Source organism: Adiantum capillus-veneris, chromosome 28 (genome assembly GCF_014529385.1).
Source record: "Adiantum capillus-veneris isolate H3 chromosome 28, ASM1452938v2, whole genome shotgun sequence".
Taxonomy (NCBI): Eukaryota; Viridiplantae; Streptophyta; class Polypodiopsida; order Polypodiales; family Pteridaceae; genus Adiantum; species Adiantum capillus-veneris.
The window spans coordinates 46,799,552-46,825,376 of NC_140958.1; the positions used below are offsets into that span (position 1 = coordinate 46,799,552).

Sequence of the window (25,825 nt, forward strand, 5' to 3'; positions counted from 1 at the left end):
TCATAGAATGGACATGGATGAGATGGCTTGGAGGTTAAAAACAGATCAAGTGCTGAAAGAATCAATAATCTCATTTTTCTTTCATCTGACAAGGGAAAAGTTATCTTGGGAGCAAGTTTGTGAGAAGTACAAGCTAGAAGAGCATTAGTAAAATCAAATAAGTAGCTATAGCCAAAACTATGTCAAGGACTCCCTCAATAGAGCAAAGAAGACTCCACCATTGCTTCCAAAAAGTATAGTAGCTCTCCTCAATCACCTTTATAGAGCTAAATGGACATAATATCTCAAGATGAGTCTATTCTTTGGAGAATCAAGGGGGTGGGATTTTATATGGAGAAGATCAAAGACTTTTGCAATACAGAGCATGTACCATTTTAGTTGATCATCTTAGATCTTCATGGTGCTAAAGAATAGCTCTCTTTAGATTTTTTTTGCAAATTTGGCACTCAATCTAAACACATTGAATACACAATATGAATATGTGCTAGTGTGTTTCATTGATTTCATCAATATCAAAATGATTTGTTGAAGGGTTTTGTAGCCAGTCAACTAAGGTCCATATTGAATATGGAAATATCCAAGCAATAAGAGATGACTCATGGGTAGATGAAGTGTGGACACTACAATGGTTGCTCATTTTGTTAGCAAGGTTGATAAGTTTGAGGCTATTGGCAAGGCTCATACAGAAAGAGTTTTTTTCTCAGGCTCTTGTGGCAAGGATCACAAATTTATTGATAGAACCTTCATTGATGGCCTTATCACAGGGTTTTGTCTTGACCAAAACTATGTTTTAGAAATTTTTTACGGTGGAGTTGTGCTAGAGCAAGGCTTGTCATAGAAAAGAAGGGTTATTTCTCTATGTAAATATGATTTGGAAGAAATGGAGTTAGAATCTCAATGCTCTATTGTCCTTGCAGGAGTGGTGTGGTGCAAGTCAAGAATCACTTGAGAGACAAACAGTGGATTTGGATGATATAGAAAAAGAAGACCTTAACAATCTTGACATTGATGAGCAACAAAGAGACGGAGAGGATGTTTATGGACATGAAGACAATGATAATGTCGACAACACATATGATAGGGATGTTCAAGAAGCTACAAATTTTGACCATCAAGAAGGGGGGGGAGAGAGAGAGAATGTTGGAGAAATTAATCTAGTTGTGGATGTTGAGTGTGCAAAAGACAATGATGAAGATAATGAGGATCATGGTGCAGGCAATGAGGATGCACAAGAGGATTATAGAGCCCCTCAGGACATTGTAGCTTATGAAAAAGGTGAGAATGATTCTTAGAGTATTTGTGATACTAGGTTTAATGATGCATGCCATTATCATCATGTACTAACAAACTCCAAAAGTGTAAAAAGGTAGGAAAGTGTATCGAATAGTCAATTGTTAAACTTTATGTCCTTTAAACACTATTCTCTTAATAATATCTCGTGTCTTGCTCTAAAAGCATGTCATTTTTCTTAGATTTAATTGCTGTTGATTGAATTGCATCTATGCACATCTAGCATTAAAAAATCATGGGAAGGTCAAAATTGAGTTTTAGCCATCACAAAGCATGTGTTTTCTATTTAAACTGCCAATTCACAGATCATAGCTAACATACAGATGTGTATTAAGAGTAAGGAGTTTTGGTTTTGGTGAGATAATAATAGCATTACCAAACACTAATGAGGTTCAAACTTAAGTTCAAGGCTAACTAGGATATCTAGTGAAGCACTAGTGTATGAACTTCAACCACAAAAGTCCTTGTTGTAGATTCCTAGCTGAGTTGTTCTAAGCGAGGGTTAAAATTCCATATCCTAGTGTAGCAGTTGCATATATTACATGAAACTCATAATTTCTTTGTACCTAACAAGGCATTGAGATTTAGTTTGTAGGCTCGAACTTAAGTTTGAGCCTTGCCTCCACATGTTAGGGTAGCACTACTATGTGAGGGAAGGCTCATGAGCACTACCATGTTAGGCCAATGTCATGAGAATTTTATTATTATAATCTTCCAACCAAATAAAAAAAATACTTACGGATTATGAAGTAAAAGGGATTATATCTTGAAAGATTCATAGTTAAGAGGCTTTTTAAATAGGCCGCCGATGTGCACAATATAATAAATCTGTTCATAGTGAATGCGTTGAGACTAGAAAGGTCTTGAGACTAGAAAGGGCTTGAGACTTAAGCCTTACACTTGAAACCCAAGGTTAAGACTTAACCCTTAGGCATAAACTTAAGTTTGAGTCTCACCTCCAATTGTGAAATAGGTAGCATGCTAGTAGGTGAGCATCACATTATTGTGTGTTTGAGTTTCAATGACAAAAATACTTGTCATAAAATCCTACCAAAGCAGTTCCAAGTGAGGCTCAAAATTTCATATCCTAGTGTAGCAATTACATATGTTGAGAAAAGAGTCTTAATCTTTAACAAGAAATTGAAATTTATTTTGTAGAATCAAACGTTTGAGCTTTGCCTTTGTATGTTAGAGTAGCACTACCATGTGAGTCCAACCTCATGAGCATTGTAGCAAAATAATGTTACAAATAACAAAATATTTATAGATTATGAAGAAAAATGGATCATACCTTGAAAAATTTATAGATAAGGGATTTTATAAATAGGTCTTGAGCGCACATAATATAAAAGTTTTTCACATAGTGAATGATAAAGACTAAAAGGGGCTTAGGTCTTACGTTTTAATCTTGAAACATAAGCCTAAACTTTGAGACTTAAGTTTTTGGTTTGAAACAAATGCCTAAACTTTGAGACTTAAGCCTTAGGCTGGAGCATAAGATTGAGCCTCACTTTCAAACGTGTTTTAGGTATCATGCTAGGTGAGCATTTTTGTGTTAATTTGTTCAATGGAGCCTTTCTTGCATAAAACTTATGAGCTAGATGGAAATGAAATAGATGCTATGGTTACTGGATTTTTTTTTTAATAGGTAAAAATGGTTTTTTCATCTTTCAGATGAAGACAACAAAATAGAAGACAAAGATAACATGACTCAAGCAGAACAAGTTCTACCATCCATTGTTGGAGCGACCCAGTTTCATAAAGGTGATGATATATCTACTAAAGATATTGTAGAGCACAAAAGTGATCTTGTAGAAAAAACCTCTCAAAAACCCTTCAATGACATGACTAAAGGGAGTAAGATCATTCTACCTACTGCTGGAGAGACCGATATTCATGTAAGCTTGAAAGATAAGCCTAAACTTTAAGACTTAAGTTTTAGGCTTGAAAAAAGAGCCTAAAATTTGAGACTTAAGCCTTAGGCTTGAGCTTAAGATTGAGCCTCACTTACAAATGTGTTTTAGGTATCATGCTAGGTGAGAATTTTTGTGTTAATTTTTTCAATGGAGCCTTTTTATTATAAAACTTATGACTTTGATGGAAATGAAATGGATGCTAGGGTTACTAGACTATTTTTTAAATAGGTAAAACTGGTTTTTTTCATCTTTTAGATAAAGACAACAAAATAGAAGAGGAAGATAACATGAATCAAGTAGAACAAGTGCTACCCACTGTTGTTGAAGAGACCCGGTTTCATAAAGGTGATGATATATCTATTGAAGATATTGTAGAGCACAAAAGTGATCTTGTAGAACAAACCTTTCAAAAAACTTCAAATGACATGAATATAGGGAGTAAGATCATTCTACACACTTCTAGAGAGACCGAGATTCATGTAAGCAACACTAGGAATAGTTAAGAAGAGATGGTGGTGGTAGAGCATCAAAGTGATTTTGTTGTGCAAAAGTCTCCAAAACCTTCACACGACACTAACAACATGCCTCAAAGAGATGAGGTTGCAGAGGGTAGTGAGAAGAAGGATGAAGCCAATGAAGAGCTCCAAGTTACTTTTGCAACCAAGGAGGTACATGAAAAAGTTGACAAAGAGACAGGAAAATCTACACAAAATAAAAACAAATTCCAAAGCAATCAAGGAAGGGAGCAAAGGATTAAAGGTGGTGAGAAAAACAAAGGTACATATTTTTCCTATGTGATTAGTATAGATATGGCCCTTCTTGGAAAAAAATACAAAATTCTATTATGTTGTCTTTGTAGGTGAAATTGACATTCAAAATAAAAAATGAAGTGTGCCACAAGTAGACATCCACATTGAGGAGCTACGTCCACATTCACAAAAATGTAGGCCCCATGGAAGCTTATATTCTTTTGAGAGAGATGGAGATAAACTAGTCTCTTTCAATCTTCCCACATCAATAGAGAAATGCAATCAGTTTTAGGAGACATCATTATAGATGAGTATGGGAGTATGAGACATAAATAAATGTGTGCAATTTTCAATTGTGTGGTGCAAATATATGGTCCCTTGTTCTTATATTTATACATGCAAAACCTTAAATTGTTATCATTTTTTGTATCGTATGCAAAAAATATTGCTCATGCAATCAGCATGAAGAAACATGCACTCATTCTTGATCTTAATGGAGTTTTACTCAACAAATAAGACAAGAGGCATCCATGTACAAATTGTTTCAAACTTGACCTTTATCACATCGAAATTGTTGTTCGCTCGGGTTGTTTTGAATTTTTTGATGAGATATGTCAGCACTTTCATGTTGGTATTTGGTCCACCATGCTATAAAAGAATGTTTTCACTTATGTGAGCACTCTTGAAAAGCATGCACATAAAAAATGACATTTCTTTATGGTATGGGGACAAGAAGATTGCTAAATCCATAATCCTAGAAAAGTGTATAGACCGGCCTAGTGTTGAGGCTATGTTTAAGCCTTTGTTGAGGTTTGGTGTCAATGCAAAAAGTTATGCATGTTGGTATGCCCATGGGAAAATCCCCTTATAAAGCATGCAGACATGCTCAGTTAGAAGTGGAGAATTTTTTGCATAGCTACTTGTATATGTAAGCTTCAAAAAAATTAATACATAACAATAGCGTTGTTTTGTGATTCCTGTGTCGAATTTCTCTCTCCCTCCTCTCGCTCTCATTTCTCTATGCTCCCTCCAAGCCATGGCTCCTCAGAAGAAGCACCCGCCATATCCGCTACAACCTAACACTTGGTATAAAAGCTTGGCTCTTGCAAGAACAAAGAATGTTTTCGCAAAAGCAAGGGTGAAGCGGCTACTATGACACTTATACCGCAAAGAAGAGATCCTTATGAAGTTCTAAATGTGGCTAAAGATGCTTCCAAGCAAGAGATCAAGGCGGCCTACAAAAAGTTGGCTCTCAAATTTCATCCAGACAAGAATGTTGACAACTTAAAAGATGCCAAAAAGTTCAAAGAGATTGCTTATTCTTATTGTATTTTGTCACACGCAAAAAAACGATGGCAATATGACCTAGGTGGTTTCTAGGCTCAATATGATCTAGTTGGTTTCCACGCTATAGATATGGCTGGCCTTGATGTGGAGCTTGACCTTTCAAACCTAGGCACTGTAAATACTATGTTTGTGGCTCTATTCAGCAAGCTTGGCGGCTCTCGCGCTTGGCCAATTATCTTCCCTGCTCATCACCTTTACGGGCCTCACTTCCAACACTCTTGAGCACCAAGAAATCAACGCTCCGACCTCCCAATCACTTTGAAATTATCTTCTTGCTGCCCTTTTTTATGGGGGCATATTTATCAACAGAAAGAAGCCATTGCAGGTGCGCTGGTATCATTATCTTGTTTTAGCTCTTATGGATGTGGAAGGCAATTACTTTGTTGTCAAAGCAAATCAGTACACATCTCTTACACGTGTGGTGCTGCTAGATTGTTGGACCATTCCATATGTTCTCCTATTGACTTCGCTATTTATGAAGACCAAATACAATGCCGGCCAACTTATTGGGGTATGTGCTTGTGTTTTGGGACTCGTGCTCATCATCCTATCTGATGTACATGCGAATGATAGAGAAGGATGTAGTAATGCTATTTTGGGCGATGCTCTGGTATCATTGGTACCACATTGTATGCTCTTACTAACGTTTTTGAGGAGTTTCTGATCAAGAAAGTTGATTTTGTGGAGTTGATGACATTTTATGGGCTTGTTTGGCTCTATAATAAGTGGATGTCAAGTTTCTATTCTAGAGCGGTCAGAATTGGCCAATATCAATTGGACCAGACATGCAGCTGGAGATGGTCATTTCGTATTTTGTTCATTCAATTCAGCTCTCCATTTATACATCAGAATAAAGTGGCATCCAAAATCAAACGATAGAAAGACAGCCAGTAATGAGTTCTTTTTTCTTTTTTTGTGTGACAATTTGCTTCAAACATTAGATCCATCAACATATACACAATTTCACAAACTATTTTTACCTGTTCAGTGTGATAGTTTTTGTTCAAAGTTTATCTTTTGTCAACAAAATTAGCCAAAGCCTTGTTTTCTCTCATCATATGTTAGTCATGCCATGTTAAAAACTTGTACGTGTTAGACACTACCACAATTACATAAGTGGTAAGACCTCCCAAACATATTTGTTCTCAGCCCATTTTTGTCCCGCTTCTCATGAGGTTATTGGGTACACCTTAAACCCAAGGTTTGGCAGTGAACCAAACATTCCATTTATTGGTAGGTAATTTTTTGACCTACACTCTATCTGGTAAAACGGGTGGGTTTACTATCATAGCACCAGGTTATGGATACACCAGAAATCCTTGGTTGTGAGAGAACCTAAAAATTACGGTTGACGAGTACACCAAAAACTCAAGGTATTGTGAGAGTGGTTTGTCTAGTTCGGGCTTGAGGGGGGGATTGTTGGGTTCAAGCCCTTGTCGGTATGCCTGTGTGAAACTCCCCTTATAAATCATGCAGGGAGGCTCACTTCGAAGTGGAGCATTTTTTGCAGGGCTACCTACATATGTAAGCTTCACAAAACTTAATACATAACAATAGCGTTGTTTTGTGATTGCTGTGTCGAATTTCTCTCTCCGTCCTCTTGCTCTCGTCTCTCTGTGCTCCCTCCAAGCCATGGCTCCTCATAGGAAGCACCTGCCATATCCGCTCCAACCTAATAGATAGCCCTTTCAAGGGATGTATTAACCCAAAAAATAACTTCTTATATCCTAAAAGTTTACAATGGAGGCATGACTATCTTCTTTGCAATGGCCTTCTACCATACCTTTTGATTCTAAATAATGAAGATGAATTTGATACGTTATTTCACTCAATCGGCTAGGAAAATCTCCAATCAGAGAGGTTCGTGACATATTTACAAAGTTTCAAGACATAATGGAAGAATGAGGGAAGTTCAATGACCGAGTTCTAAGGGAAGAACTTGACAACAATTTAGCTAAAGTGGAAATCTCATCTTGTGCATCTTCACAACTACCATTGTACATGAATAACAAGTTAATTTATGTTCAAGAAAGTAGGGGCAAGAAAGTACTAAACTCATTAAGCAAGGATCCAACTATGTTGGCATCCAAGTTTTGTGTGCCACTATTATCTTCAAACCAAATGAACTTGTTAAAATTGTCTCAAAAATAAATAAATTGAGTGATCTATTGATTATGCTACTAGCTTGGGGTATGATCGTGGTCATTTGACTAGCGGAGCTGCAACAAAAGCATACATATCAAAGCTACAAAAGGCCTACTTTAGCTTATGGGTAGGACTCACTTTAGATTAATCAAGCAATATGAAAACTATAATTAAATTGTTATCTAATTTAGCATATTTGTTACTGCAGGTGGAAGAAAACAATCATCGGTAAAGGCTTGGCATGTGCATTGACTCAATCACATGGAATGTTCACATACATCAAGAGTGGTGGAAATGTGTTAAGAATATTTTGGCCAAAACAATGTGTTGGGTTCTAGTATTTTGGCAAATGTGTTGGGTTCAATTATTTGAACATGAACCAAATATGTACACTTTTATATTTCATCAATTAGATGTTATGCAACCTTGCAAAAGAAGTCTCTCTTTTATCTTTTTGGTTGGAGCTCTTTGTACAAGATTTCTTGTGAACTGAAGAATAATATTTTCTTTTGTATTGAAAAATTTATCTTGTCAAGGTTTAATTCTATATCATGGATGAAATAAATGTTGTTGGTGCAAAGTGTATCAATTGAAAATATTTTCTCTTCCATTGACCATCATGCCCTTTGTTTTAAACATAAAATTATGAAGCACATAATTTTGATTTTAAATGTATAAAGCATTTACTATTGAGGTGGCACATGTCACCACCACCCTCACATACCATACAAAAACAAAGAAGAGTATCGATCCTTGAACTCAATCGTGTTTTACTTAAGACCATTGAAATGCAACATGGTGATGTGTGTCCAGATTGAGGAAAACATATGCATCTCATTGAAGAGAGTACAAATGTCTGGCATTTTATTCGCAAAGACGCATTCACTTTACTTGATTTTTCATGCAATGGTTTGAGGTGTGGATTTGGAGCACTAAAGAAATGCAAAGGGCTCGCCGTATTCTTGAGTTGTTCTTTCCATAACACCATCAACAATTAATGTCATAGCAGGACAGACAGCATGCCAAAAGACAAATCTTCTAATTGGATATTGATTTGTATACCACAAGAACTTGGATGTAGCATGGAGAATTTTTCATGATTTGGATGGAAATAATACCTTAATTTTTTATGAAGCCCTTTACAGTGTAGTGTGGAATATGCGCGGAACCTACTTGATTTTTCCTAAAAATGTGGAATCAATCAATAGAAGAGCTTGAAAGTTTTTTGAAGAGAACAATCACTGCATGGTTACTTGGTTGGATCTATGCAAGAGACAAGCAAAAGAACAATCACTGCATGGTTACTTGGTTGGATCTATGCAAGAGACAAGTGAGAGAGCAATCACTGCATGGTTACTTGGTTGGATCTATGCAAGAGACAAGTGAGAGAACAATCACTGCATGGTTACTTGGATGGATCTATGCAAGGAAAAAGCGATAATATCCTTGCAATATGTTGGTAAATGAAGCAGCTTGTGATAGAGGACATAATATATTTTCCAAAGATGAGTTGTAAAATACTTGGATCCATGTAAATATGTAAATTGGATTTTATATTTTATCTTGGTGTTTCTAAACACTACATTATTTTGAGGTCCCTTCAATTCTAAAATTTGTTTTTGATTATTTTAGATTCTTTTTTTAGTGTTAATATATCCAATTATTTAACGTTAATGTCTCAAATTTGAGCTACAGATTTAATGAACTTTTTTCACATGAAGAATGTTGTATATTGCAAATTGATTTTAGTGCCATGCTTCTTGCATGCTTTTGATGTCATTGTAGTCGATGCATATAACTATGTATTTAAATACACATGCCCATATACATATATGTCAAGGGATATATGGGACATAGAGTGTAACCCCTAATAGATGAAAGCTCAAACTACACAAAAATACTAAGTTTTTCAATAGTATCATAAGGAATGGGACATGAATAATTCCCAAAATTCCTAAATATGTCTTAAAATAGAAGATAGATGGTGGCTCAGTGCACTATTAATGGGGAAGTCTTTGAATTTGGACCGGTTTATGCTTTAATAGCTTCTAATGATTGTGTAAGATTATGGAGAGATGTCTCCTTGTAAAGTTGTCATTCTCATGTATTTCTTTGTGGAGATTTTAATAATGTACAAACTACTGTATAAAATACTACTGGCGAGCCACACATGTGGCGTATGAAATATACTTTGTGGGATCATATGATGCATTCATGTAATGCATTGGATCTGTGGCCACTTTTGCATGATGGAGATCCAGGATTTACCTTTCGGAATAATGTTCAATCCTCTTATAGAGCTCGCCTTGACCAATGGTATCTTTTTCACAGGCATGAGTGTGATACTTTTATGTGTGATATGAGGATTAACTACACTTTATGCCTTTTGGATCATGCTCCTATTTGTTTGGTTTTAATTTCTGGTCCATCTATGAATGTTGTTTCTGTACTCAAAAAATGACTTTTGCATGTCAATAATGCATATCTGAAGCATGAAGTTTTTTGTGGCCTGATTGTGGACATAATCCCACCTTTGATCTCCCATATGTACATAGATATGGATGCTACATGGTTCCATTTTGTTATGTGGATCTAGAGTGTTGTTAGTAATTATGGCAAGCATTATATGTCTCACCTATGGGGAAACATACAGCAGGCAAGGGATACTTGTCAAAGATTGATGCATATGGCTAGCTCCTCCACACTTTTGGAAATTTAACTTAATGCATTGATTTCAGCTTGTACTATTATACAACATAATGATGAGCAAAAATTGGCTAAATGGAAAACATGTGCAAGGTAACATGCTTTTGTTGATAAAGGATGTGATTCCATATATTTTTTCATGAATTTGCATCATTCTCTTTGATCTCAGGACATCAGACAAGTTAAGCTTTCCTCAGGAAAATGGACATCTTCATCCCAGCAGTTGGTAGAGGCTTTAGTTTCTCACTATGGAAAGATCTTTGAAGCACCACCCTCTCTTACCCAAGAAGTTAGACACACACACAATCATTTTTTGTCACATGGTACTCCTCTTATCTCTATACAACAAGCACAAGATTTGGAGGTTGTGTTCACTGAGGTGGAGTTGCATGCAAGTCTGCGAGACTTAGGAAGATGGAAATCTCCCGGTTGGGACGGGCTTACTATTGAGTTCTTCCTCTCATTTTGGGAATACCTTAGGGAACCTTTATTTCTGATGATGGATATGGCTTGGGAGAGGCAGGATGTACCTCTTTCTTGGAAGGAGGGGTTGCTCAAGCTATTGCCAAAGCATGTCTTTTGTGATCAATTTTCCCATTGGTGGCCTATCACCCTTATGTTGGTAGTTTACAAATTGATGGCCAAAATGATAGTCAATTGTATTAAGGATTACCTGCATCAAGGACTTCATCAATCCTAGTATGGTTTCATACCTCACCAACACATCACTGACAATTTGGCAAATTTAATCATAGGCATGGAATACACAAAATATATTCAGCATCTATGGAATTTTATCGTAGAAACAATGCAAAGGCTAGGATTTGGGCCAAAAATCTCGTGGGTAGTTTTCTCCCTATAAGATAGAGAACTTTTGCAGGTCTCTTGGGTGGCTATATCACAAATGCTTTGACTCTAGGGTGTTGACTCAGACAAGGGTGTCCTCTTAGTGCTTTGCTATATGCAATTTCTTTGCACTTTTTGTTTTCACATCTTGAGGCCCTCAATACCTCAAGTCATCTGCATGGTCTTGCTCTACCTTCTTGAAAGAAATTTATTGGCCGGCCAATCATATGTTGGTGACTCTCTTTTCATGCCTAAAAATGTTAAGGAGCATGTACAATAGATTATGAATACTTTGCATTTGTTGGTCTTAGCAGGTGGACTACATGTTAATTTCCTATAAATCCAAGTTGATGCCGTTGAAGGAATTCGATTGTCATAGGCTTATATGGCCAAGGGAGGTTAAGGAATTTGATTGTCATAGGCTTCTATGGCCAAGGGAGGTTGTTCTCCCTTAGACCATAGTCTGCCATTTGGGATATCCAATTGGTTAAAAGGTGTCCGTGGTGCAAAAACTTTGAGTGCTCCAAAGAATGCACTTAAAGCTTAGCTATCATAAATAATCAACCTAGCCATTGCATGTGCATCTCAAAATTTTCCATTCCAAAATGATGGCCTATGTATAGTTCTATTTTCCACTTTTATGCTAGCCCCATTGGCGCCTTGGGCCTCTTATGTCATTTGCATTGGAATATTTTTGGCGTACATCCTCCCACAAGAAAGGATTGCAATTTTTATCTATGGATAAGATATGCACGCATAAGTGACTGGAAGGTATTAATATTTTGGATTTATGTCGGCATGTTTTGGCTCAAAAAGCTATGCTTGTGCCTAAAATGGTGGATCAGCAATAGCAATGGATGCTCATGGTTTCATGTTTATGTAATGGCATTGTCATGTTGTCTTCAGCAATAGAAATGGACGCTCATGGTTTTATATTTATGTGATGACATTGTCACGTAGTCTTGTGGTCATTGGCATCCTTTGTATTGGTACGTCATTTTTGGGCAATTGGATGGCCATACTTTGGGATGACCCTTCACTTCGTTTCTTGTTGCAGATTGGAAGGTTCTTACCTCACACTTATCCAGGCATGGTCGTCAACTTCCTCTAGGAATCTCACTTTAGCAAGAGAGCATCCATTGAAGAAAATTATTCTCTCTTACTTTGGTTCGACGCTCTCCTCAACAAGATTATTTTCTTTTGCAAAAAGGGATCTGCGAGGTTGATCAAGTGGTGGGTAATGTGGGACATGTTCTTCCTTTTCATTACAAAAAAATTGGACTCTCAAAGGGGCCCTATAAGGAGGTTTGAATTTGCCTCTCTTTTCCAAAGTGGTCAACCCAATGAAGTACATAAACGATTTGTCAAAACCCTATCAACCAACATATCATTGGAAAGATCTTAGAAATAGGTCCTAAATACCCAATTTTGACAAATTTGGAGTTGATTTGTGGAAGTTATGGCTTCCCACTAAAGCTAAAATTGGGGAGTGATTTCATTTATAAAACGGAGTTGTCACATCAAAAGATGGAATCTTCTAGGATATAATGAATCGGATGGAATGCTATATATCAATGGATACATCTCGATGAGTATATTCTAAATCTTTTATTATTTAATACATATGAAGGTGGAAAAAGCTAACCGAGCTATGGAATATGGTACGAGATATATATTTTATGTACATTTTTTATTATTCAAGTGCTATTTATGAGGTTTGGCCATTTATGATCGACCTGCCAGTTTGTACTCATTTTTAGCATTCAAGAAATCTATAAGTAAATACGTACAAGAGGAGAATGCTCACTCTTGAACGGGGGGAGATTGCACCTAGTGTCTGCATTGTTCTTCTCTCCTCTTCCCTCTCCTCTTGCATCGTGTTGGTGTAGCACTCCACTCTAGGAGGTGCACCTACACGCACTCTCTTGCTGTCTCTCGCTCTCTATCTCTCTCTATTAACGTCTGATTCAGTTATATGCTCGCAAGATTCATTAGGTATGCATATTTGTGGTGTTTTATCATTTCTTTCATGCTTTTTTAAGGCATTTTGCAGGGACACCACGCATCTGTTTGCAGCAGTGGTATCATACCTATGGCTATGCCTTGGCTATACAATGGACACAACTCTGAAGATCTTTGTCCACAATAGTGAAGCTAAGTTCTTTGCCTTCGCTTTACTATCAAATAATTCATTTCTTTTGGTTCAACTTAAATGCTTTGCATGGATTTTTTAAATAAAAATTATTGTGTTATCATAGATAGTGTTTCTCTTAATCAGTAAGGATAGTATTTAGTAAAGGTCAGTTTTTAAAATTTTAATTATAGAATTTTTTTTGCAGATAAAGATAACTATAGTGCTCTCATATTAAAAAAAACCCCAGGTAGGAACCTTTTTTTTCACTGTTTTCTGAAGCCTTATTATTTTCGTGGTTTTAAGATCTTGTCATTAGCAATTGAGGCAATCTTTTCCATGCATGGGAACCCCCCCATATATCTTTTCCCTTTTACCAAAATATTTCCTATTATATAAGTTACTTTTGATTTTTCTTCCCTTTTTCACAAAAGTTTTAGCCTTTATTAAATAAATAAGACTTATGCTAATCAATCACGATGTAGCATAAATAAGTAAGCTTTATTTGTTGATATCTCTTTTGACCTTAAATAATAAATATATATAAATTACATTATATAGTTTAGTATTTTCTAATATATTTTTCATGTATATATATTATTCCACCCTACCAAATATTGTATTCACTAGTTTTCATTTTCAAACCTCAACCCCACTTTCAAATTTCAATAATACCTCCATTTAGATTATTGCCACTCTTTTCAAAACTCTAGTTCATGTTTTCATATACATGAAGGAGCTTACACTTGAAGGCAAGAGAGAAGTCCACTCAAAGGGGACCACCAAAAGACCTTTGCAGCCACAAATAATACATTATTTGGCTGAATTGTTTAAGTAGAGAAGAACCCCGAATCTGAAGGAGCGTTCAACATGAAACATGTAGCTCGTGATCTCAACTTTTAGCTCAATTGTTTTCAGAATTTTTGGAGTTATGAACACCGAGATATGATTTTTGTAGTGGACCCCAGTTTTCTCATGTAATGGTGACACAGGCCATCCCCAATTTTCTTTCCTCTAGAATGGCTATGGTTCTACAAGTCTTCAAGCATGATTACAAGAGACAAGGCTCTTTTAATGAGGTCTTGGCAAGTCTAGAGTGATTCTATCACCATTTTTGGAGGATCCATCCTCATCAACAACTATCCACCTTTGACAATCTCGCTTGTAAATTTCTTACCTCTCTCTTCTCTCCCTAATAAGCTTATGTCTAGACAAATCTAGACTATTGTAAATATCTCCTATCCTCTACATCCTACCCACATTCTCTCATCTTCTCTCTCTATTGACTCTGGTATTTTAAATAATGAGGAGACAATATGGGAGCCACAGTCACATGCACCCCATTTTCCTAGTCACCAAAGTGGGACACTCACCTCAAATAGAAATATTGCTAAATCCTCCCCTCCTTCCCTTTATAAGGAGGCCATGAGAGCTCACTAAAACACACACACACACACACACACACACACACACACACACTCTTGTGCTACATGCTTGTAGCATGAATCATAATCACATAATCACAACACCATCATCATCACCATCACCATGCACAAAAGATGAGCACCACACCTCCACACCACTTGTAATTAAGGGTTGAAGTCACAATGTCAAGAAGAAGAAGGGTGGACACACTCATGATATTCCTCGCCATCAACTCCCTTCTCTCCATTATGCCTTCTACGATCTTGTTCCCTTCTCATTTTCCTGCCATACGCTACCTATTGTATTCATCTTTTGCAAGCAATCAACACACTCCATCTTGGTGCCATACTTTGTGTCGCTTTGGATACATCTTATTGTGAGTATGCTATATGCTTGTTTCTTGCCATTTTTTTTTATGCTTATGTTAAGGTGTGCGGATTCGCCACCATACACACACACTCTCTCTCCCTCTCATATTCCTATCATCTTGCTACTTCCATCTTGAGGTGTGCGGATTCGCCACCTTTTGTATGAGAAGTGAGCATACTTGCATGTATCCCTGACCTCGTTATCTTCCTTACTACATGCACGAGTAGTGAGCCCATTCTCACTCACTCACCACTCCTCTCACCTTATTCTCTGACCACCCCATTCCACATTTGGGTGTGGATCTTGAAATTGTTTTCCATGGTATGTTTCATTGTGTATATGTATGCGTCCTAGCCGCATATCTTGCTAGGTGGTGCCCCTATTGCGTATTCCCCATGATGAGGCCATTGTGCATAGTCTTGGTGTAGAGGCCACCGGGTCTTTTTTTTCACTTCCGCCTCTCATTTGGTGCCCCCACTCAGGAGGGCTCTGGAAACCTTCAGTTTACATGGCTGACATGTTTACTTCTCTTCATGGATGAGTGGCTTCTTGAATTCTCTAATTGGACCACTAAAGAGGAGGAGCTTCAAGAAGGTTTGACTCAAGTCATCAAGACACTCTTGCCAGGGTGTTGTATTGTTAGCATAGAAGAGCTGGTAAGACCCTCTTTCCCCACTCAAATTGTTTACATTTCTCATCCCCACAAGCGTAAAAGCAAGGCACAAGCTTCATCATGCTCACATTGTAGCCAAAAACCGCACCTTCGACATGAGTGCAACCCAAAGTGAAGAAAAGGCCATCATTTTCTCCCTCGACATCCACACAGGCGTTCTCACATCAGTAGGCTTTCAAGTAGCACCAGGCTTCTCTACATCTACGTCCACATCTTTGCCACCTATTCCACCTACGCCCACAACAAGCCTTCACAACTTGAGGAAGCTACTACGAAAGCGTGGTCCCTCCCTCTCCCTTGCACCAAAAGATTCAAGGGTTTTCCAGCGTCGACAATCACCCCGTCTCCAAAACAAAAGGGTAAATCCTCCAAAGTCTTTCTATACCTCACTCTCATCTCATGAGCCAGGAACTAGAAACAACAGCATGGATTCTACATCGTCTACCGAGTGAAGTGGCGGAGCTTGTCATCGACAAGGTCTTTGACATAGGTTTTGCTTGGCGGAAAGACAAGACCCTCCACCTTCAAGGGGTGTTGCTTGTGAATCAAGGCTATGATGACGACTTTACAGCTTGCTATGTATCCATCCAACTTGGATTAATACAAGTGGTAAGACTCACCACCTACCTCATCACACGTGTGTATACACTAGATGGCACTCTATCTTGCAGGAAAGTGAAGTTGCTCAAAGAGAGAGAGTTCAAGCTTTTCCAAGAGCTTGCTAGAGGGGCAGTCCTAGAGCTAGAAGACGAAGACAACCTTGTCCTATGGTACTATAAATTTGACCTCGACTACCAAGAGCTCTACACCTCCGACTATAACCTTCCACCACGAAGGAGAGAGCCTTTCCGAATTATCATGTGATGGACCCAGCGCATCAGCCTTTTGCAAAGAACCAAACTTATGCACCACAATGAATTCAATCAATCAAAGTAATCTTAGACCGCAAGATGTTTTATCAGCAGATCATTACAACCATGTTTGGTAGAGAACGACTGCAAGAGATAAACACCTCTTCTCTACCCTTTATCCTCCCTATGATTAATCATGAAGTGTCTTTTGATGTAGTTATTTTCATCCTTGTATAGTATGTTTTCCATCTACCGAGCACCCATGTATTGAATCTCTATTTATTAAAAAAAAAAAAAGATTTCTAAGTCGAGTTAATTTTCTCACTCTCACAATGGCAAGTGTAGCATTTCCAACCTTTACTGGTAAGGTGGGTGAGGATGCTGGAGACTTTCTAGACAACTTGGAAATAGCATGTGTATTCTTTGCGAGAGATGATGATGCTTCGCGCTTGCGCATCTTCCCACTTCTAATGAAGGTGGAGGCAAGATCATGGTACAATGCCTTGGCACAAGCAACAAAGGAACGGTGGGACTTATTAAGAGCAGCCTTTGTCAAGCGTTTTGGAGAGGGCACAACATCAGAGAAGCTATGGCAATTGTTGACAAAGTTGAAGCAGGGCAGTATGCTGGAATACGCATCATATGAGTCAAAGTTTATAGATTTATGGGGGCGATGGGTTGCATCACTAAGAGAGGATGAGGGGGCACGTGATTTCCTAAAGAAGGATCGGTTTGTGGCTGGGTTAAGGCCAACTCTTAAAGAGAAGGTGAAGGGAAGGTTTCCTACTACGTATGAGCTAGTAGTTGAAGTGGCCCGCCTTAAAGACAAGAAGTTGCGCCTACAAGCCAGGAATATCAATGAAGAGGAAGCCGTTAGGACCCGACCACCTCTAGCACCACCTACAACAGCCGCCCAGAGGATTCAATCACAAGAACCAATTGAAGATCAGCAAGACCTGCTCAACCGAATCACCAATCAACTTGAGAATCTCTAAGTCCATTTGATACAACAAGGGCATGCACACAATCGCAACCAAGAGCAAGGGTGGGGACAACGAAGGCAAAACCAAGAATACCACTACTACAATTGTGGGGAGGATGGTCATGGCATGTACTACTGTCCACACCCAAGGAGGCAGAATTTCAACAGAGGAGCCATGCAAAAGCAGGTTTCACCACCGAGAGCAAGACCACCACCACCGAGGGCACCACAACAAGCACCACCCGTGCAAATCCTACAACCACCCATTCAACCACAACCACCACCACCACCACAACCTCTCATTCCACCCTTACCCCCACCACTAGTTGGCAATCAAACATAGTAAGCGTCATCAGTCTTGAAGGTAAAGGAAAGGAGAAAGTGGAGGAGGGTAAGAACAAAGTTAAAGGAGTAGATGCCATAGGGGTAAAACGCACTAGGCATGGTGAATCTTCCCAAAAGGAAGAAAAGATGAAGACTAAAGGGGAATCTAGCGAAAAGCCGTCCAAGTCACGACGTAAAATTGACATTGTAGATTTCTATTTGGGTGAATGTTCTAAACCATATGATTTGGTTCAAGATGTTTCTATGCAGGGCCCAAAAATCACCTGGCCCCAATTACTCCACCTAGCACCTAGGGTGAGGAGACAATGGACAAAGATGGTTAGCACGAGACGACCAAAGCCAAAGATAGCTGGGGCTATCTCTGGGAGGAATCTAGATGACATACTACCAGTGATGGATGCTTACATCAAAGGGCAACACATCTCCAATATCTACATCGATGGTGGCGCACAAATATGCGTCATGAGTGAAAAAATAATGCACCGTTTGGGTTTAGAGGTGAGTCCACCGGCACCATGCCGAGCCAAAATGGCAAATAATTTAAAAGTTCAATGTGTTGGTGTCATAAATGCAGTTAGGATAAATACATTCAACACCGAGGTAGATGTGGACATCTTTGTCATGCCACACAAAGGGGAGGGCTATCCTATCATTCTAGGGAGGCCTTGGCTTATGGCTATGAGAGCTAAGCAGGACTGGGACACCGGCATAATACAGATGAAGGATGCAAAAGGGAGTCCAATACTTTACGACATGAAGACAGGTCGGCAATGCGACATGGATCTAGAAACCTCTATGGATGAGTTTTCTAGTGGTGACTCTTCAACCACTTCAGAGGAGGAGTCAACAGTGTGTGAAGAAAGTGACAGTAGCATTGAGGTGATGGGGATCATTCTCAAGGACCCTAAGAAGATGGAGCAACTTGATTTCTCATCATCAAACCAAGGGGAGACACCAGGTATACAACCTCTGGTAGAAGCACGTAAGCTACATCAAATGCTCTCTAGTGAGTTGTGTGGGAAGGAGCGTGAAGATTATATTTTGATGCTAAGTAATTTTACCACATTGTTCATTGATGAATATGATAAAATCACTGGCATCACAGTAGTTCAACATCACATTAAGCTCAAGGAGGGAAGTAAACCTGTAGTGCAGAAGCTTAGGCGGCTAGGAGTAATTCAACAAGACGCCCTGCTCAAAGAGGTGAGGAAATTGCTAGAAGCCGGTTTTATCTATCTTGTTGAAGACTCAGAGTGGGTTTCTCTAGTGGTAGTCACACCAAAGAAGAATGGTAAGTGGAGGGTTTGTGTTGATTACAAGCCTCTTAATGCAGCCACAAAGAGGGACCATTTTCCTCTTCCTTTTCAAGACGAAATACTCAATGAGGTAGCAAGACATGAGCACTACACGGTATGTGATGGCTACTCAGGCTACTTCCAAATTAGCATCGCTGAAGAAGATCAAAAGAAGACAACCTTCATCACACCATGGGGATGTTTTGCTTACAAAGTTATGCCTTTTGGTCTCACTAATACTCCAGCCACTTTTCAACGATATGTGACATTTGTTTTTCAGCCATTCTTTGGAAAATCAATCCGTGTTTTTATTGATGACTTTTGTATCTATAGCTCTCTCTCTCTTCATTTGGAGAAAGTTTATGAAGGTCTAGCTAGGCTACAAGCTTTGGGGGGCCAAATCAATGTGGACAAATGCCACATTGGTGAAAGCAAGGTTACTCTTCTTGGCCATGTGATCTCGGCCAATGGCATTGAAGCTGACCCAAGCAAGGTTCAAGCCTTGGTGGCTTTGACCTCTCCCACCACAACAAAGCAGTTGGTCTCTTTTCTTTAAAAGGTGAGGTATTTGAGTAGGTTCATTCACTTGCTCTCCCAAGTGGTTCTCCCTTTACAACAAGTTACCCATCAAGAGATCTTCACTTGGAGTGAAGAAAATGAACAACAATTCAATGAGGTAAAACAAATTCTAGCTTCACTTCCCACCATAGCACCTCCAAAGTGGGACGAGCCATTTTATGTAAACCCTAGTGTGGGCAATGACACACTTGGGGATGTATTGATGCAAAAGGATCCTCAAACTTCTTTCATGCGTTCTATCTACTTCTCTAGTCGAATGATGACTCCATCAGAAAAGGGATACACGGCAGTGGAGCACATGGTGCTTGCATTAATGTTTGCTACCACAAAATTTCGCTCTTATTTATTGTCTAGACCAGTCATAATCTTAACAATGGAAGAAGTATTTCCTTATGTAGTGCAGCACATGGATGTTTCTTCTAGGATTTCCAAGTGGCTCACAAGGCTACAAGAGTTTGACTACACAATGCAAGTGGAGAACTCCACAAGGGACAGTCTAGGAGGTATTCTCACTCATTGCCACTATGAAAAGAAGCTAAAGATAAAGCCAAATGATCAAGATATTACACCTGTGCTGGAAGTCCATAAGGTAGAGGAGGCTCACTCTCTTTTCTTTGATGGAGCCTATAGGAGGAAAGTGGACAAAGCTGCAGTAGGCATTGTCATCTTCAACGAGCAAGGGGATAAGGTTTTCTCCATTGGGAATCTCTTGGATTCTCACTCTAACAATGAGGCAGAATATACAGCCTTAACTCTTGGGTTAAATGTATTTGGTGATGCCATGCTTTGAATAAAACAAATACAAGGAACTTGGGCTTGTAAAAATCATAGCTTGCTAGGCCATTTGCGCAAAGTCAAGGAACTTTTAGGATAATTTCAATTTGTACAATTACATCATGTCCCTCGGGCAGAAAATCAAGAAGCAGATGCTCTAGCTAGAGAGAAGCTGCAAGATGTTTCAGTGGTGGGTGCTATCAAATTGAAGCTGCCTCTCTTCTAACGTAGCGATGCTATGCCTGACATCATGAGTTTCTTGGACATAGGAGAGTGTCCTAAGGATCTTACTAAGGGCCAAAAGCAGTGGCTTGTGCGCAAGGCAACAAAATACCTCCTTATCAATGAGGACCTCTACTGCAAGGGTAAGGATAAAATTCTTAGGCGTGTACCTCTCTCTAGAGAGATCACTGAAATTATTTCAAGTTTCCATGATGGTGTTTGCGGAGGACACTTTGCACTTGACATCACTAGTAGAAAGATTCTACAAGCCGGGTTTGTATGGCCTAGTCTACATAGGGATGTGCATCATTGGTGTAAAACATGCAAGGAATGTCAAAAGGAAAGGGATAGGAGGCTCACATATGAGCCACAGACTCCTATAATCTCATATGGACCATTTGAGAAATGGGGAATTGATGCTATTGGGCCTTTGCCAAGGAGCCAATCAGGTAAATTTTATATCATCATGGGTGTGGACTACATGACCAGGTGGGCTGAAGCAGTTTCCACCACCCGGATTACAGCTAAGGAAGTGGCTAAGTTCGTATTTGAAAACATTTGTTGCCGTTTTGGCACTCCTCTTGAAATAATTTCTGACAGGGACCAGGTTTTAGAGGAGACCTTGTAGGAGAGCTAATGGAGAAGTTAGGTATCTCACGAAGACACTGAAATCCCTACTACCCACAATGCAATGGTTTGGTGGAAAATGTAAATGGTATGATCTGCAAGATCATCACTAAACATGTAAACAATCACAAAAGTGATTGGGACAAGCATCTTATGGCTGCACTTTGGGCTTATCGCACTTCATTTTGCACATCCCTTGGGTTCACACCATATCACTTGGTGTTTGGTAAGGAAGCCATTTTACCCATTGAAGTACAATTGGCTAGTCTCAGGGTGCTAGTTGGGTAGGTGGAACGACCTAATTCTCATCTCCACAACCACATTCTTGATCTAGAGAGGCTTCAACTAGACAGAGAGGATGCTATCAACTATTATGCAGCACAGGCAGAGCAACGTCGACTTACCTTCAACAACGGACTTAGGGCAAAAGGTCTCAAGAAAGGTATGTTGGTCCTATGGTATGATAACAGGTTTGACACTAGGAAGGATAAAACGTTTTCACCCAGATGGGAGGGGCCATTTGTCATTAGAAAGCGCTACGCCAATGGCAGTTACCGATTGATGGATGCAAATGGTAGGCTCCACAAAACACGTGTCAATGGATGGAGGTTGAAGCAGTACTTTTTGAGGTTTGATCAAGCACCTATGATGGAAATCCCCGAGGAGGTAGACTCCTCCATCTCAATTGAAGAAGAATCAAGTACAACTCTAGATGCATGAATACCTCTAGCCTTCGGGGGAGGGCTAATGAGGCAAGCTTTTCCATGCATGGGAACCCCCCCATATATCTTTGCCCTTTTACCAAAATATTTCCTATTATATAAGTTACTTTTGATTTTTCTTCCCTTTTTCACAAAAGTTTTAGCCTTTATTAAATAAATAAAACTTATGCTAATCAATCACGATGTAGCATAAATAAGTAAGCTTTATTTGTTGATATCTCTTTTGACCTTAAATATTAAATATATATAAATTACATTATATAGTTTAGTATTTTCTAATATATTTTTCATGTATATATATTATTCCACCCTACCAAATATTTTATTCACTAGTTTTCATTTTCAAACCTCAACCCCACTTTCAAATTTCAATAATACCTCCATCTAGATGATTGCCAATCTTTTCAAAACTCTAGGTCATGTTTTCACACACATGAAGGAGCTTACACTTGAAGGCAAGAGAGAAGTCCACTCAAAGGGGACCACCAAAAGACCTTTGCAATCACAAATAATACATTATTTGGCTGAATTTTTTAACTAGAGAAGAACCCCAAATCTGAAGGAGCGTTCAACATAAAAGATGTAGCTCCTGATCTCAACTTTTAGCTCAATCTTTTTCAAAATTTTTGGAGTTATGAACACGGAGATATGATTTCTGTAGTGGACCCCAGTTTTCTCATGTAATGGTGACACAGGCCATCCCCAATTTTCTTCCCTCTAGAATGGCTATGGTTCTACAAGTCTTCAAGCATGATTACAAGAGACAAGGCTCTTTTAATGAGGTCTTGGCAAGTCTAGAGTGATTCTATCACCGTTTTTGGAGGATCCATCCTCATCAACAACTATCCACCTTTGACAATCTCTCTTGTAAATTTATTACCTCTCTCTTCTCTCCCTAATAAGCTTATGTCTAGCCAAAGCTAGACTATTGTAAATATCTCCTATCCTCTACATCCTACCCACATTCTCTCATCTTCTCTCTCTATTGTCTCTGGTATTTTAAATAATGAGGAGACAAGATGGGAGCCACAGTCACATGCACCCCATTTTCCTAGTCACCAAAGTGGGACACTCACCTCAAATAGAAATATTGCTAAATCCTCCCCTCCTTCCCTATATAAGGAGGCCATGAGAGCTCATTAAAACACACACACACACACACACACACACACACACTCTTGTGCTACATGCTTGTAGCATGAATCATAATCACATAATCACAACACCATCATCATCACCATCACCATGCACAGAAGATGAGCACCACACCTCCACACCACTTGTAATTAAGGGTTGAAGGCACAATTTCAAGAAGAAGAAGGGTGGACACACTCATGATATTCCTCTCCATCAACTCCCATCTCTCCATTATGCCTCCTACAATCTTGTTCCCTTATCATTTTCCTGCCATACGCTACCTATTGTATTCATCTTTTGCAAGCAATCAACACACTCCATCTTGGTGCCATACTTTGTGTCGCTTTGGATACATCTCATTGTGAGTATGGTATATGCTTGTTCCTTGCCATTTTTTTATCTACTTATGTTAAGGTGTGCGGATTCGCCACCATACACACACACTCTCTCTCCCTCTCATATTCCCATCATCTTGCTACTTCCATCTTGAGGTGTGCGGATTCGCCACCTTTTGTATGAGAAGTGAGCATACTTGCATGTATCCCTGACCTCGTTATCTTCCTTACTACATGCACGAGTAGCGAGCCCATTCTCACTTACTCACCACTACTCTCACCTTATTCTCTGACCACCCCATTCCACATTTGGGTGTGGATCTTGAAATTGTTTTCCATGGCATGTTTCATTGTGTATATGTATGCGTCCTAGACACATATCTTGCTAGGTGGTGCCCCTATTGCATATTCCCCATGATGAGGCCATTGTGCATAGTCTTGGTGTAGAGGCCACCGGGTCTATTTTTTCACTTCCGCCTCTCACAATGTACTTGCTTAATATTCTACTGTGATAATATCCACTTTCTCAACTTTCTTGTAGCATGTTTTTGACTATATATATATGGGGAAAGCTCAAGGAGTTTGATACAAGGATAACACATTGGAATTTTCTTTTTTGCAACACCAATTGTCTATGCAGATCTGCTAATTTAGGCAGCACATTAACAAATTACTAATTCATTATTCTGAACAAAATTAAATGCAGATCCGTCGATTTAGGCAGCATTAGTGTAGATTTGACGATTCATGCAACACATACTATTGGTGTAAACTAGCCAATTTAGGCAATACCAATCATGGTGAGTATGATTTGCAGATTCTTATCTTTGCAACTAAGGATAATAGCTTTATAATGGAGAAATATGTAATGGAATTGATATTGTATTATTTAATACAACTAATAGGTAGAAAAAGATAACCGACCTATGGACTATGGTACAAGATACATATTTTATGTACATCTATTATTATTAAAGTACTCTTTATGAGCTTTGGTCATTTATGACCCGCAATTTGTACTCATTTTGAGCATTCAAAAATCTATAAGTAAATACGTTGTCAAGAAGTGCGCAGTGCTACTAGGAAAGCGTTGGGCCTTTGATTGTGAGGATTCGTAGAAAATTCAAGCAAGGTGTTGATGATTTAAATCCAAAAACACACTAAGAACAAAACTTCAGCCATGAAAGCTCCACTTTTAAAAAGAACCAATACTGACTCAAAACTCTTGTGTGTGTGAAGGTTAGGTGTAGTCTCGCTCCCAATTGCACAGTCGATGCAGTGCCCATTCAACCTATCAAAAACCCTAAATTGGCACTTCGATTCCTCGTACTGACCATTTCATAGAATCTTCAGAGCTTCATTGGAGAAGCCGAAGTAGTTATTTGAGGAGGGGAAACCCTAATTGGAGGCCTCATAGCCTCAACCATGTAGTGGTAACAGCATGGGACTGCACTAGTACCCTGTATTGAAATGGTTCTATCTCTTTGCTTATATACCCAAATGAGCTCATTATTGGCTCTAAAACTTCCCCCTCAACTTGAGAAATGACAGAACCATCGTTGATGTGGCATTTTGAGCTATTTTTAACCATTTTTAGCCCGAAAATGCCTCCTTTTTGTTCATAAAAAGCCCAAAGAGCTGGGAAAAATCTAGTGGTCTCAAATGTCATATTGAACCTCATTTTTCCACTTGGTAAGAACTTTGGAAACTTCTTTTATGCCCGTGCATGTAACCTGTGATTTTTGACCAACATCGTCCACATTGAACTTTCTAGGCAAAATGAGCGTGCCATTTCAAAACACTTCACATTTGTACATTTCTTGAAACAAATAATGCATGCTTTAAGGTGTTAAAAAATTCCATGGTGCCACGTCCCTTGCCTCACTTGCTTGGCAAGGTAAGTACACACCTGCAACCATGGCATCCGTTTTCGCATATATCACACTATGTATATTGTAGCATTTGGTCCTACACAATAAAAACATAAAGAGTGAGGTATATGTTTTCATTTTCACATTATGCATGTGCCACAGCATGACATCCACCCCCTCTAAACTTGCACATCCTCCGGAATGTGCCACACATATCTTTTTGCAGCAAGTTCAATCTTCATTTAAGTCCACATACATGTCGATTTCATCATTACTTTCAACGAAATCTAACCATCATCCTCTCGTTCTTCATCCACATCCATACCATTTTCATAAGAGCCTTCTTTCTGACTTCCTGTGAATCAAAGGGATCTGTATCACCTCTTATTTTGAATAACTTGATTCTTTTCACTGTGATGGGAATCTTCATTTTTGTTCCATCTAATTCATGCAAGATATAAGTTGCATTCCCATGTACATGCTGAACC

At 38.8% G+C, this 25,825-nt stretch overlaps 1 pseudogene; it reads left to right on the plus strand.

Annotated features, from left to right (window-relative positions):
- The first annotated feature begins 5,107 nt into the window (after positions 1–5,107).
- LOC147420385 (uncharacterized) lies at positions 5,108–7,679 on the plus strand (annotated as a pseudogene).
- The last annotated feature ends 18,146 nt before the right edge of the window (positions 7,680–25,825 follow it).